This window comes from Pectinophora gossypiella, chromosome 23 (genome assembly GCF_024362695.1).
Source record: "Pectinophora gossypiella chromosome 23, ilPecGoss1.1, whole genome shotgun sequence".
In the NCBI taxonomy this organism is placed as follows: domain Eukaryota; kingdom Metazoa; phylum Arthropoda; class Insecta; order Lepidoptera; family Gelechiidae; genus Pectinophora; species Pectinophora gossypiella.
Genome location: NC_065426.1, coordinates 1,411,136 through 1,426,172, shown reverse-complemented (window position 1 = coordinate 1,426,172; position 15,037 = coordinate 1,411,136). Strand labels below are relative to the sequence as shown.

At 38.7% G+C, this 15,037-nt stretch overlaps 1 protein-coding gene across 1 annotated transcript in view; it reads left to right on the top strand.

The window, feature by feature from the left end:
• LOC126377397 (uncharacterized) overlaps positions 1 to 15,037 on the top strand; it is a 131,024-nt gene that overhangs the window by 87,697 nt on the left and 28,290 nt on the right. The window lies entirely within an intron of this gene.

The following is a 15,037-nucleotide window of genomic DNA, read 5'->3' as shown; positions in this document are numbered from 1 at the left end:
GGCTTGCCTGTCACTTTGAGGTCGCAGGTTCGAATATAGCACAGGTCTAAACCAATGATTGTCGAATATGTTTTCGAATTCATGTCTGGATCATAAATGATTATCACGTGCTTAGCGGTGAGGGAAACATCGTGAGGAAACCCACATTCCCGGTATATGACGTAACCTATATTGGGCTGGTTTTTCCCTTCGCGGGTTGGAAAATCAGACAGGCAGTTGCTTCTGTAAAAAAACCGGACCTGCCGTATCTTCAGGTTAGGCAAGAGGAATCTGTGAAAAACGGGATAATGCTTGGGTGATAATGAATGAGAGTAGAAGGAAGGAATGTGAAGTGACAGGATCATCAGTGAAATTTCATGGTCTCTGCTTACCCCAACAGAACATAAGCGTGGTTTTACGTATGTATGTCTGTACACCTCTACCTACCCCTTTGGGGATACAGGCGCGATGCTATGTTGTATATGTATGGATTGCGAATATGTAGCGGACAGTAACCAACCAACTCCGTGATATAATAGTACTTTAAAGTACATCAGTTATATTTTATTCAAAGTCGAGCCCAAAACTCAAAACTGTCGACCAACACCACGTATGAAAAATCAGCTTTTCAAACTGCAATAACAGCTGAAATAATGGCCTAACATTACATATTTGGTGCCGCAGTGAAAAATGTAAGGCAACATGCCAGAACGGGCACATTTATTTTTGGCACTTTGTGTTTTGAGCACGGTACATACTTATTCATATAGTTACTAGCTCACTAGTCACAGAATAGAAAATGTATTTTTTAGTTTCAGGGGGGTTAAAATGGCCATTTGTTTGCATTGCGCACTTACTTTTATATGCGCAAATGTCAAATTGCAATATTGCTTTCTTATATGAATTGCTTCGATGTGCCCATTTTAACCCCTCAGTTCTAAGTATGGGGAACCCCCAAAATGTATTGGTTTTATTTTTTATTTTTGTGTTAAAATATTAATGCGGTTCACAGAATATATCTACTTACCAAGTTCGAATAGCTCTTATAGTTTCGGAAAAAAGTAGCTGTGACGTACGGACGGACGGACGGACTGACAGACAGACAGACATGACGAATCCATAGGGAACCCTTTTTGCCTACGGAACCCTAAAAAGAGGTTAGAAGCTAACATAACATAACATAAATAGCCTATATACGTCCCACTGCTGGGCACAGGCCTCCTCTCAATCAACCGGAGAGGGTATGGAGCATACTCCACCACGCTGCTCCACTGCGGGTTGGTGGAGGTGTTTTTACGGCTAATAGCCGGGAGCAACGGCTTAACGGTTAGAAGCTAACGCGCATTTTATATGAGAACCGTTGATATCTCGTTTTGGAACTTGGTTTTCAACATAACATCAAGCTCACGACAATAACCTAATCGGGGTAATCAGAGGTAAGTACATCCATTGCAAGATTAACTAAATACCCACACCTCACCGAGCTTTCTGTTAGACCAACGTGATAATAAAAAAAAAATAAAAAAAATAGGTGAGCCGTATCGCCGTCCATAATGGTCGAGCCAACTGTGTTAGTGAAACTCATTGGTGCAAGTCCAGTACCGGGCTTTGAATCGGCGCTCCTCGATTGAGAACCAAGCCGGTGAAACACAGGCCCACTATACAACTTTGGGGGTACTGAGCATAGTATGCCGCTAGCCACAAGTTAGTAGTGTGACTAAGGATCGACAATCCAACGGTGTCGTCAGGTTGTCGTCTCACACTTTCGAGGCAGTGCGGGCGCGAATACGGGCGGGGCACGGGGGCGGGCTACGGCGGGCGAGGGTCGCCCCTCCGTAAGCCCTGTCGAGTCCGGTGGTGCCGCCGGCGAGTCAGCCCACTGGGTGAGACCCTGTTGAGGGAGGCCCAGTGAGCGACTCCAGCCAGGCGGCTCCAACGGTGTTATGTTGGAAGTTGTATATATGCGTCTTGCTGTGTAAACTTCGATATCGCGTTTCACGACTGCTTCAAGACTGCATTATTGAATGTGGCGCCATCTGTTGCACGTGGGCAGAACTAGATAGCCAACTAGTTGGGTCCGCCACACAACCAAATAATCTCAAAAGGGCAGGCCGTACATCTTCACATGAAAGCCCATTTACGTGACGTTTCATATTTCAGCGTAAAATAATTTCGAGGGTTGCAGCCACCGACTGCTTCCGACATTTTGTTTATTAGCTCCACTAGTGATGTGCTGTACTTGATACTCTGTAACTAGTGTCGGTAATAGGGTTTATTTTGTACACAGTTGTTGAGACAGTTCGATATTTTATCTTCTCTCTAGCGATATCCCTTCCAACTCGCGAAGTGAAAATCAGCCGAATACAGATTAGGTCATATACCTCCGAAAATGCATTTCTCGGGAACGTGAACCCCAGAACCGCGCGGCGGAGAGCTACCGTTCTATACGCTGTACAGGTTATTTCCTCTATGATGAAGCATTTGTTTGTTGTTTGAAAGTGGTATGTTCGCTTAGGCCGTTATCTTTACATAACTAATACTTACTACACGTGGAATCTCTACATTCTAATATTGGAACAGTTTTCCCTCATATTTGTATGTGACATGAACGTGGCACGTCACAAAGGGAGAAGTTACATTCAAGTGAAGGGATGTTCAAACGAAATATAACCTTTTTGGAACGTTTCGCTCCACAACGTTTCAGCCTTTGGAATAGGTGAACGGAAATAAAAATCGAAGTAGCCTCTTCATACTCGCTGCAGTCGCTTATTGACGTCAAAGTTCACTCAATAATATTAGTTTCTATCTTGACAGATACAAACCTGTCACAATGATTCAAGGAGCCATGGTAGTACTTTGAGGTCGCTGTTTCGAATCCAGCACAAACCCAAACCAATGATTGTCGAATATGTTTTCGAATTCATGTTTAGATCATAAATGATTATCACGTGCTCAGCGGTAAGGAAACCCATATTCCCGAGAAATGTATGTCAGAAGTATGTGACCTAAGCTATATTGGGCTGGTTCTCCCTTCGCGGATTGGAAGGTCAGACAAGCATTCTGTACAAAAAATTGGACCTGTCAAATCTTCAGGTTAGGTAAGCGGACCCTGTGAATCAGAATCAGAATCCGGATCATTTATTCGCTCAATCCCACTGAAATGTCAACTTAAAGTAACAAAATACTCAGCTGGTGCCGCTTCAAGTGGAGAAAGAGTGGAGGAGTGGATTTAACATCTCAGAATACGAATGTTATTTAATCTAAATGGCCACAAACCGAGAAGTAAAGTAGCGCGCGAGGACTTCACTTTCTTCTTTGAATTACCATAAAAGCCTAAACAAAACTACAAAAAGTAATATCTTTTAAAAAGCTCCCTTTAAGAGGCTCTGCAAGAAGGATAATTAATTACGAGGGACTTAACAGAGCAGGATTTTATCCCCTTAGGTCTTGGGACTTGTGTTTTACTTATTAGACTGCCCTTTTTTGCAGGAATGAAATTTGTTTTGTTTTTACAAAATGTTGTCCACAATTTGATAAGAACTACTTGTGGACACAGTAATTCTAAGATTATTAATTCTAAGAGACGTCTTCTTTTGTTACAACAGTTCTATATGGCATCATAGAATAAATAATAATACTACGAATAGAACGGTAACACTCTGCCCCGCACCAATTCGTACCGGGCGACTACCTCACCCCCGCTCTTGAATTATCTTAACAGGGAAAGCGCGCGGACTGTGTCTCGCTCGCATTTGCGCATTAGGCGACACACGGTAACATAATCATCATCATCATCTCCCTAGCATTATTCCGTTTCTCACAGGGTCCACTTACCTAACCTGAAGATTTGATTCGACTGGGTAAACCTAGGTCAGCCGCTGGTGGGGTGCATCAACCTCCGTGGTCCAGGGGTGAAGTGCGCTCACGATCCGAAGGCCCTAGGTTCCATATCCGATGGGGACTTGGCCACACCCCGGACACTTCATACAAACAACCTCGTTTTACACAGACACTGCACATTGACGTTATCGTACACGCGCATCTGTGTGTGTGACGTCTGACACCATACGATTCAAGTCTAAACTATGTTTGAGAGGGGGTGAGGTAAACCTAGCTCAGCCGCTGGTGGGGAGCGGAGAGTTGCCGTTCTGTACGTATTCTCGCTTTTGTGGTCTGTGAATGAAACAGTGCGGTCGTGTCGGATATTTTACGAATTCATAGATTCTAATTTCTCTGAAGGATTTCATTTCTTATTCAAAGCGGATCTAACGAAGTTAATTCTTAGTTCGTTATTGACGTTCCGTAGCAGAAATGTTAATTAATTTCGTCTTCATTTCCCTTCGTCGTGAGGATTCCTGAGGAAGTTGAGAGGTACAAAGGATAGCTCAATTACAAAAGTTTTCAGTTCTTGTGTTGCATAACATAACATACCATCACGACTGTATCTGATAGGTCCTGAGAGATATATAGTATACTAGCGACCCGCCCCGGCTTCGCTCGGGTGCAATGCTGAGGAAAAAATGAAATTATTTACGACATCACATTAAAAACCTCAAAAATAACAGTATTTTTCCACTATTTAATGGATGTTATTATACACATGAACTTTCCTCTTGAATGACTCTATCTATTTAAAAAAACCGCATCAAAATCCGTTGCGTAGTTTTAAAGATTTATGCGTACACAGGGATATAGGGACAGTACCATCTGCGGCAAATCTACAATAAGTCACGTCAAAAAAATAATCAAGGCCTCGGCTTAATGACGATACATACATAGATCGAAAGATTTTGCATGGACAGGAGGAGGTCCCGGTGGCGTAATAGTTAACACGTTCATCCCGGCTTGACAAGCGGGTTCAAATACCGTCCGAGTCAGATATTTTTTCGATTTTCCCCTAATAAAATTACTATACGATTATAATGCACGACAGTATAATTTTAACACGGATAAATTAAACCTTCCTTTATTAAAGGGTGTTTACTAAATTCAGCAAAAATGAAGTATTTACCACCCACCTTAATAACATTATATTACACGAACCCTCATTATATATACTGCCCTGTTTTGTGTCAGAAATTAGGGAATAATGTATACATTGTATGAACCTTTAATTGGTTCTGAAACGTAATTGGGTAAGTACTTCATGTAATTTGTATTGTTTTTAGTTTATCTAGGTATACTTATATTATTTTTTTCTTTTGTACTGTCTATCCCGCTACGTTTCTATTAAATTCACCTTCTACACCTAAATATTGCCTGGAAGAGATTTGCTAGCTTAGCAATAAGGCCACCACCATATATACATAAAAGTAATTCTTACATACATACACGCTCATATAAATAATATATATATTGTTAATACCCGGAATAAAAATAAACTTGCTTTACAAGTCAGTCGATTACATAAGATTACTAAATCTTTTAAGGGGCAATGTATACGTTTTTACAATAAGATTCCCATTGACATTCAGAATTTGCCTTTCAGCTGCTTTAAGACAGTAGTTAAACAAAAACTTTACAAAAAAGGTTATTATAAAGTTAGTGAAATTATTTAGAAGATATGAATGCATGGGATTAACTGTCTGAGAACTGATATTAGGCAGCTAAATTACTCAATTGTATAAATATTTTATGTTTATTTTTTTAAAGAACGTCTAGGGCCCTGTGCCGAGGTTTTTCTTGCAGCTTCTTTTCCCCGGCTATACAGGTTGTGAGAAGCTGCAGTAGTTTTAGGCGGATGAGACGTTCGTTATGTAAAAATTGACGATTCAAAGTGTAACTATGTTACCTACTGAATAAAGATATTTTTGAATTTGAATTTGAATATATATCTGTAAATATACATAATAATCTTATCACTGAAACTTTTTCTTTCATGCATGGAACGGGTAAATCTAGGCTGCCGGAATTAAACCTACGACCTCGTAACGTCACTTAGATTTAACACTAACTGTTCCGTTTGGGTTAATTTTGGCAACGCATTAACTTTGGCAGGTCGCCCGCTACACTAAGAGCCCAATTGATTGTTTCATATTAGTCAATTAGTTCACTTATTTGCGAAACTAGGAATGAAAACACATAGAATGTAACACGCAACACAATAGAAGATCAATTATCCTAATCGGGGTAATCAGAGGTACATCCATCGCAAGATGAACTAAGCACGGTCACGAGCATTAATATGTATACACTTTGGTACCTTGTCACATTAACTTTTTTGACAAATTGAACTGTAAGTCTCGCTAAATGTCCAATATGTTAGTACGACAGAGTCCTAAAGTAGATACATTATATTGCTCATGACTGTACTCATACGTATGTTGGCTAATCTGCTTGTCAGAAATTATGTTGGCAATACTTTATACCCGTCATTCTGTCTGTTTTCTGCAATAAATGTCATCACTAATTTAAGAGCCAAGCCCTTGTCGGTGTAGCATTCTCCAGTCTTGTCTATCAAAGACCAATACCTTCATCTCCTTATAAGACACGGCGTTCGCCTTCTCTTTAATCTGTTCCATGTAAGCTCTTCTTGGTCTTCCCCTCCCTATCTTTCCTTGTAACTTCCCTTCTATGATGTTTTTGATATTGAGAGTTATTGAGGACAGAAGAGGCAAGATGATTTGACACTTAATAAGACACAAAAAAATTATTAAAAACATAAATAAATGTAAATAAAGGATAATTTGAAACAGAACTACTTAAGAAATTTGATTAAATTTAATTAATTCCCTTAGGGTTGCCACGTTATTTAAGATATTTGTATGTTATTATTATTTTTTTAGAATAGAAAGAAAGAAAGAAACATTTATTATTTATAGAATACGTACTACGTACTGAAAACTGTCACTGCACGGGATAAGTGAACTATTCTAGAATGAAAATCACTAAAAGCCTGTGCAAAAAATATCATCTATTGTAGCTACATCTACAGTGTCAAAAAAGCAGAATAATAAAAATGAAACGAAACAAATAAACTGGCAACCCTAAAAATATTTTCAATTCCAATCAAATCATTTTTAGATAAAAAGTTAACCTATTTTTGTCTGAAATCCTCAGTACAAACTTCTGTGGCTTTGTTTCGACACCCATTCGTCGCATTAAAAAAAATGAAAATCGTTTAGAAGAACATACATGAAAAGAAATTATAAATACAGACAAATTGAGAACCTCCACATAACGTCAAAACTCGCTCGACGTAGAGGGAAAATAAGGCCACTCGCCGTAAAGAGACTCGCCGTAGCGCGGGTCGCCGTTCGGAAAGTCGCTGTCAACGCTACAATTCACCTTTTTTGAAGTCGATTAAAAACATTTTCACTTGATCCATTATTTATGAGACAATCCTATACGGGATGTTAGTGACATCGTAACGAAAACTTTGAGGGATGATTCAGAGAGTTGTTACCGAGTGAAATTTTCGGTCCCGAAAGTGTAGAAATGAAAATAATTATAATTAAAAAATAATCACTCGTTTGTACAACCATGAGCAATATAATGTACCCACTTTAGGGCTATGTCGCACTAACATATTATTTGACATTTAGTGAGACTTACAGTTCAATTTGTCAAAAAAAGTTAATGTGACATGGTACCAAAGTGTATACATATTAATGCTCGTGACCGTACACACTTATATGGATGGCTGAATATAATTGGGCTCATTTTCACGCTCGATTACTCTGAGGGTGAATACTTGTTTTCATTGTTCGCTTTGGATTAGGAAAATAAGTATAACTTAAAACATTTTCATGAATTTTCCGACGGATAATTCCACTTGATATTAATTCTGAATCATGAGCTGACTCATTCCCCTCAGTATCCGTTACTGGTGTTAATTCCTGTCGACACCATCTAATGTAATTTTAAGTTATATCTGTAATTTTCTTATCCACCAAAAAGAAAAGGGACGGGTAATCGACAAGCATAAGATTTATGGAACACACACCTGATTATCCAAAAAGTTAAGTCAACGTTAAGCCGTTGGTTCCGGTTACTACTTACTGTTGTAAGTCAGTAGTCGTTACATGAGCCATGTCAGGGGCCTTTGACGACTCAATAATAACCCTGACACCAGGGTTGATGAGGTTGGTAATCCACCTCACAAACTACACGATAGAAGAATGAAAACAAAACAAGTGTTCAGTTCACCCTCAAAGTAATCCAGCTTGAAAATAAGCTGAATCCCATTCAACCATCCGCACGAGTACAAACAACAAACAATTTATGTGGACTCATTCTGGACTTAGAACTTGTTTACGATAAGTGCCTATTACTTCCAACTTTTTTATTTTCCCGCCATAATTTTGAACATTGCCCTTGTACGAGCTTATTGTTTGTCTTGGTTACGTGCGACCTTGTTTTTGGGTCGAGAAAAAAAAAAGAAATCGAGATTAAAGCTTAAAGCACATTAGCGCATTAGCAGTAGTTTTAGGCGGATGAGACGTTCGTTATGTAAAAATTGACGATTCAAAGTGTAACTATGTTACCTACTGAATAAAGATATGTTTGAATTATAAACAATTTGCACAATTTATCATTTTAATTTTAATTTGGATTTATTTTATTTTATTTGCTATTTTATATATTATAGAAATTTTATTCTAAACAAAATAAATAAATAATTTGAATTTCAATATTAAATAAATGTTTGAATTTGAATTTAAATTTAAAATTGTATTTGAATTTGAAGCGTAAGTGCGAGCAAGACAGCACTCCTACTTACTTCTTAGCGAATTACGCTCACTAAGACTAAAGTGAGATGCAGAGGGGGTGAGGTAAATCTGACTAAAGGCGCGAAACGATTTGGTACGGGGCTGAAAGTGTCCGTTCTATCCGTAGTATTATTCTTTATTCTAAGTCTAGACACTTGTCTTTGCCTGCGTACTTATGCGAAAAACTATTATAAAAATAACCATAAAAGAGAAAAAATCCGAGCATTTTTTTAAATAGTTTCTTTATCATATCTGTACCGCAATATATTATTGTTAGTGAGAAAACAAAGTAAAAATAGTGAAAACAATGTTTAGTGCACAATTCAAGTAGCTTTTAGAAATAAATTGCAGCTGTTACTAGTTAATTGTCCATGTTTTAGTAGTAAGCAACATTAGTTTTATTTAACGGCACTTTAGAGCAGTTAGGGTGGGGCAAGAAGGATTGAGTCAGTTGATATGTGTCAAGTTTTCTTCTTCTTATCATGTGGGTTGTGAGGTGGAATACCAGTCTCATCAACCCTGGTGTCAGGGATATGATTGAGCCGCCAAAAGCCGTGACATGGCTCATGTAATGATTACTCACATCAGTAAATACATAGTAACCAGGACCAACGGCTTAACGTGCCTTCCGAAGCACGGATCATCTTTCGGACAATCAGGTGATCAGCCTGTAATGTCTTTACCAAACTAGGGATCACAAAGTGATTTTTATGATATGTCCCCACCGGGATTCGAACCCGGTCCTCAAGGTCGTGAGACCAACGCTCAACCACTGGACCACAGAGGCCGTTAAGTGACAAGTGATATTGTAGTGGCTATTGCAGTAGGTGATAGACACTACTGGCTCGCGGAACACTTCAGGACTGCGAAACCGACCCTGCCGGCGTGGTCAACGATTTCCCTCAATCAACGCTTATCGCTATCGGCCCACTAGGGTCGATTAATTCTATCAAATATTTTTCCTCTCAGACGACGCTCTGAGCCGAGATTCGCGCCCAACTGGGCACCCTCAGGCCTGTTGTCTTATACGTTGTACCGGGTGAGAGCCTTCAGCGCTCCCCATTTGTCCTGCCAAGTAATTAATGCCATCTGCGGCAAATCTACAATAAGTCACGTCAAAAAAAAAAGTAATTTCTAAACCCCCTTTAGGTACCATAATATATTGTCATTAAATAAATGGTACACTAACATCCTGTCTTATTATAAATAAATAAATTATCACTTCACTTGGTTGATCGGTATCAATCCAAAAGTACCTACAACTGAGCAACGTACTTCTCCAACTCGATTTATCTGTACAAATTCCCAACTGCACTGTGAATGCTCACCGAACTATCGACAGACCAAAAATCAATCGCCAAGTTTATCTACTAGCTCCGATGCACAGTGTGAAAACGTTTTATTGATTTCTAAATAGGAATGTGTAAGTTGTTGGGATAATGTGTGACTTTGAGTTCTGAGCCTTGAAAAGGAGAATAACAGATTAAGGGTGGTATTAATAAACTAATCTCAGCTTCGAAACTGCTCTCAAGATCATTTCAATGTGACAGTTCTTATATAGAAACAGGGACTTGAGGGCAGTCTCAGCTGAGCTTCGGTTATTAATACCACCCTAACATCCGCATTCTAAGACTTTAACTGAGTCATGGTAACTCAGTTAGTATAACACTACCTAACGCTACAGTTAAATACGGTCGCGAGCATTAATATGTATACACTTTGGTACCATGTCACATTAACTTTTATGACAAATTGAACTGTAAGTCTCACTAAACGTCAAATATGTTGGTGCGACAGAGTCCTAAAGTGGGTACATTATATTGCTCATGACTGTACCTAACCTAAGGTCCGGTTTTTACAGAAGCTACTGCCTGTCTGACCTTCCAATCCGCGAAGGGATAACCAGCCCAATTTAGGTAACATACCTCCGAAAATGCATTTCTCGGGAATGTGGGTTTCACGTGGGTGCACGTGACAATTTATGATCCAAACAAGAGTTCGAAAACATTGCTGGATTCGAACCTACGACCTCAATGTGAGAGGCAAGCGTTCTACCAACTGGGTTACCACGCATCTACCGACAAACACCGTACATGATATACATTTATGTATTTATAATATTAGTGACTCAATATCCAGCGTGGGTGCAATTAAGTTGACACTTATAAATTTCAGAGCCACGCTCTTCTCGGTGTAGCTTTCTCTATTATTGTCTATCAAAGGTCAATTCTTTCACTTCCTTAAAAGACACGACGTTCACCTTCTCCATAATCTGTTCTTTGTCTTCTTCTTTCTCTCTTGTAGTTGAAAGTAACAAGGATGATAAACTATAACTTTATAGTGAGATATCCAATAGTTAGAATGAGAAGTTCTACTTCATTAAGTTCTTAAGTTGTAAAATAAATGCAATGCAAACAGTTACTGAACTAAACTATCGACAGTTCAGACGCAATCTCTCAAAGTTTAGTTACAGTTCGGATGGCTAGTGTGAAATAAATGTTCCGATGGAGTTGGTAATAGCTTCTAAGCTAGACTGGGAGTGAATAAAAATGTATTTATTTCATGTCTTGCCATCATGTACAATACTTATACAGATCTTTAATACTATGTTTTACATAGGTGAAGATCGGTGGCGCAGCGGTAAACGCGCTCGGTCTGCGATTGTTGAAGTTAAGCAACTTTCGCGATGGCCAGTCATAGGATGGGTGACCACAAAAAAAAGTTTTCATCTCGAGCTCCTCCGTGCTTCGGAAGGCACGTTAAGCCGTTGGTCCCGGCTGCATTAGCAGTCGTTAATAACCATTAATCCGCACTGGGCCCGCGTGATGGTTTAAGGCCCGTTCTCCCTATCCATCCATAGGGAAGGCCCGTGATCCAGCATTGAGGACGTTAATGGGCTGATGATGATGACATAGGTGGAGCAGTACATGAACTATGTTACTAGGCGTTGCATTGTGTTGGACTCGGATATGCATTAAAATAAAAAGTTTACAATCATAATTTGGTTTTTACAGTTGAAATAACAAGCTAGATTGGAATGCATAATTTCCGTTCTTCAAATAAAAATATGTTTAATGTACCTTTTTATTATTGATCAGCGTTTAGCTGTATAATAGATAGATTACAATGTCAGACGATTTAATGTGCATTTTATATTACACATATAAAATATGGAACTCGTTCAGCTGCTTATTTTCCCGGGCATGTCGTAAAAACCGACAGAGGGATTGTGTCTTTTCTACTATTATAGATTACCTGTCACTTTACCGTACCTTCTAAGTTGCTATTTCAAGACTTAAAAAGGAGTTAACTTTATAAATGTATTCAGGCTCAGTCGACTGCATAAGATCAGTAAATTATTTAAGGGTATATGTTTTTACAAAAACGTTCAGAAGTTCTTTGAATATTAATAGGACAATTACTAAACAGGAACTTTGTATTATAGGTTAGGTTTAAGGTTAGAGACCTTTTAAAATATGGAAATGCATGGGAATTAAGGACACACTCCACCCCGCACTATTTTGTATCGGTACCGAGCTTTACCTCACCCCCCTGGGTCTTACTTTTGTGTCACTTATCATTTGCAATTTCGAATATTGTTTTTATTTTTTTCACCATCCGTTACGTTGGTCTAACAGAAAGCTTGGTGTTTCTTATTAATTTTTTTACAGAAAAAGTTAACTGACTCACGAGTAAGATCTCACGACTGAATCACTTCAAGCACATCTCTAGCACTGTTTTAGGGGTAATAATTTCAAACAGTGAAGTTTATGATGGCAGAGTTATATAACCGCAACTTGTGAACATCCACACTTATTGGAGCAACTATTAGTAAACAAGAATATTATTATACAAACATACTCGGATGAAATTTCTATATTCAAAACAAGCAAAACAACACACATAGATAAGCTCAGACCTATTTCCCACCGGGGTTAGGCAGAGACTATGGGATTCCATTTTCTTCGATCCTGACACACTTCTCTTGCTTCCTCCACATTCATCAATCGTTTCATACACGCACGCCTAACAATAATTCCTGTAAACACCAACTTATTTTATTTTAAGTTATATCTGTCATTTTCTTATCCGTATAAAAGGAAAGAGATGGGTAATCAACAAGCATAAAATTTATGAAACACACGTCGGTTTTAAGCATAAATCTAAAACAACCGTCTAAAAGTTTTGCATTGGCCAATATCCCGACAGAATTAAGTAGACAGGACGTCAAACGGATTGCATACCAGCGAGATACCTTTCGATTCGCCCGGGTTATTCATTCATTTACTCATTCTTCCTAAAATTAAGAGCTGTCAATCATCCGTCCCTTTCCTTTTCGGCGGATAAGAAAATGACGGGTATAACTTAAAATAAAATTAGGAGGTGTCTGCAAGAATAGGGGCCAATAATTACATAACTTAAACATAGCTGGCGGTGATTATGTGTATAAAGACACCTCTGCTTATCTCTTCCCCCGATACCGACCCCGCCGGCGTGGTCAACGATTTTCCACTAGGGTCGATTAATTCTTTCAAATATTTTTCCTCTCAGACGACGCCCTGAGCCGAGGTTCGCGCCCTACTGGGCACCCTCAGGCCTGTTGTCTTGTCTTAAACGTTGTACCGGGTGAGAGCCTTCAGCGCTCCCCATTTGTCCGGCCAAGTAGTTAATGCCATCTGCGGCAAATCTACAAAAAGTCACGTCAAAAAAAAACTTATCTCTTCGGGGATACAGGTTCAACCTTGTATCTTGCTATGTTCATCATCAATTTAAGAGCCACGCTCTTGTCGGTGTAGCATTTTCCATTCCAGTCTATCAAAGGTCAATTCTTTGACTTCTCTATAAGACACGACGTTAAGCTTTACTTTAATCTGTTCCATGTAAGCTCTTCTTGGTCTTCCCCTTCCTCTTTTTCCTTCTAGCTTTCCTTCTATGATGTTTTTAATAAATTCGTCGTGTCTTATTAGGTGTCCAATCATCTTGCCTCTTCTGTCCTCAATAATTCTCAGTATTTGTCTTTTTCCCTACTTTGTTTTTTTTAAAGTAGCTTCTATGTTATACATACATAAACTCATGCCTATTTCCCACCAGGGTAAGCAGAGACTATAGAATTCCATTTGCTTCGATCCTGATCCTGCTATGTTATGTTATTTAAATTAATAACAACCACATACATTTACTATGAACACTCGAGGTTTACACGAATTCCATTGTATTTTGCTAATCTCGTGTCTCTGATATAGACAATTGAACGTGCAACATCGCATCCCCGTACAACTGTGATTTTAGATGTAAATTGAACATTTTGATTGTGATTTTAGCTGGCGAATATTCTGTTGTTTTCAATTGTGCCTACAACTACAATGCATTTACATACATACATAAATACACGTTCCTAATTGTTGGCAATATGTAACATAATTTTGATTTTTTTATTATCATCATTAATTTAAAAGCCACGCTCTTGTCGGTGTAGCATTCTTCATTCTTGTCTATCAAACGCCGATTCCTTGACTTCTTTATAAGGCACGACATTCATCTTTTCTTTAATTTGTTCCATGTTAGCTCTTTTGGTCTTCCCCTTCCTCTCTTTTCATCTATCTTCCTTTCTATGATGTTTTTAATAAATTCTTCTTATTAATTTCCAGTGATCTTGCCTCTTCTATTTTCAATAACTCTCAATCATTGACTCCTTTCCTTTACACTTACTAGCACTTCTTCAACAATCATAATCACAAATAAAAGGATCATTTGTGTTCCAAACATGAATTCTAACACAAAAATTGTAATCATTGGTTTAGGTATGTGATGGGTTTGAACCCATCGAAGTGAAAGGTAAGTGTTCTACCAACTGGGCTACCACGGATCAGCATTTAAGCATAAATTTGAAAAATATTAGTCTAGGCACTTCACAGTAAGAATCGAGTGTACTTCTGGGTTACCATGTCATTCAATAATAAACCTTTCACCGGGGTTGGGCCCTGTGCCGATGTTTTTCTTGCAGCTTCTTTTCCCCGGCTATACAGGTTGTGAGAAGCTGCAGTGGTTTTAGGCGGATGAGACGTTCGTTATGTAAAATTGACGATTCAAAGTGTAACTATGTTACCTATTGAATAAATATATATTTGAATTTGAAAAGTTGCTTTGTTTGGCCTGACAACCCACAGGATAGACGTTACTCCAATTCCACCATTCTCTAAGTACAGCTTGATGTTAGCTTAGAATTTCACACGCTAACAAGTAACGTAATTAATTTGGTTAAACGCACCTCCGTTCGTTTAGCGCCGGGTAATGTTCGCTGAAACGGCTTTATGAAGCTACTTCGTTGCTCCGATGAAGCGGAACTG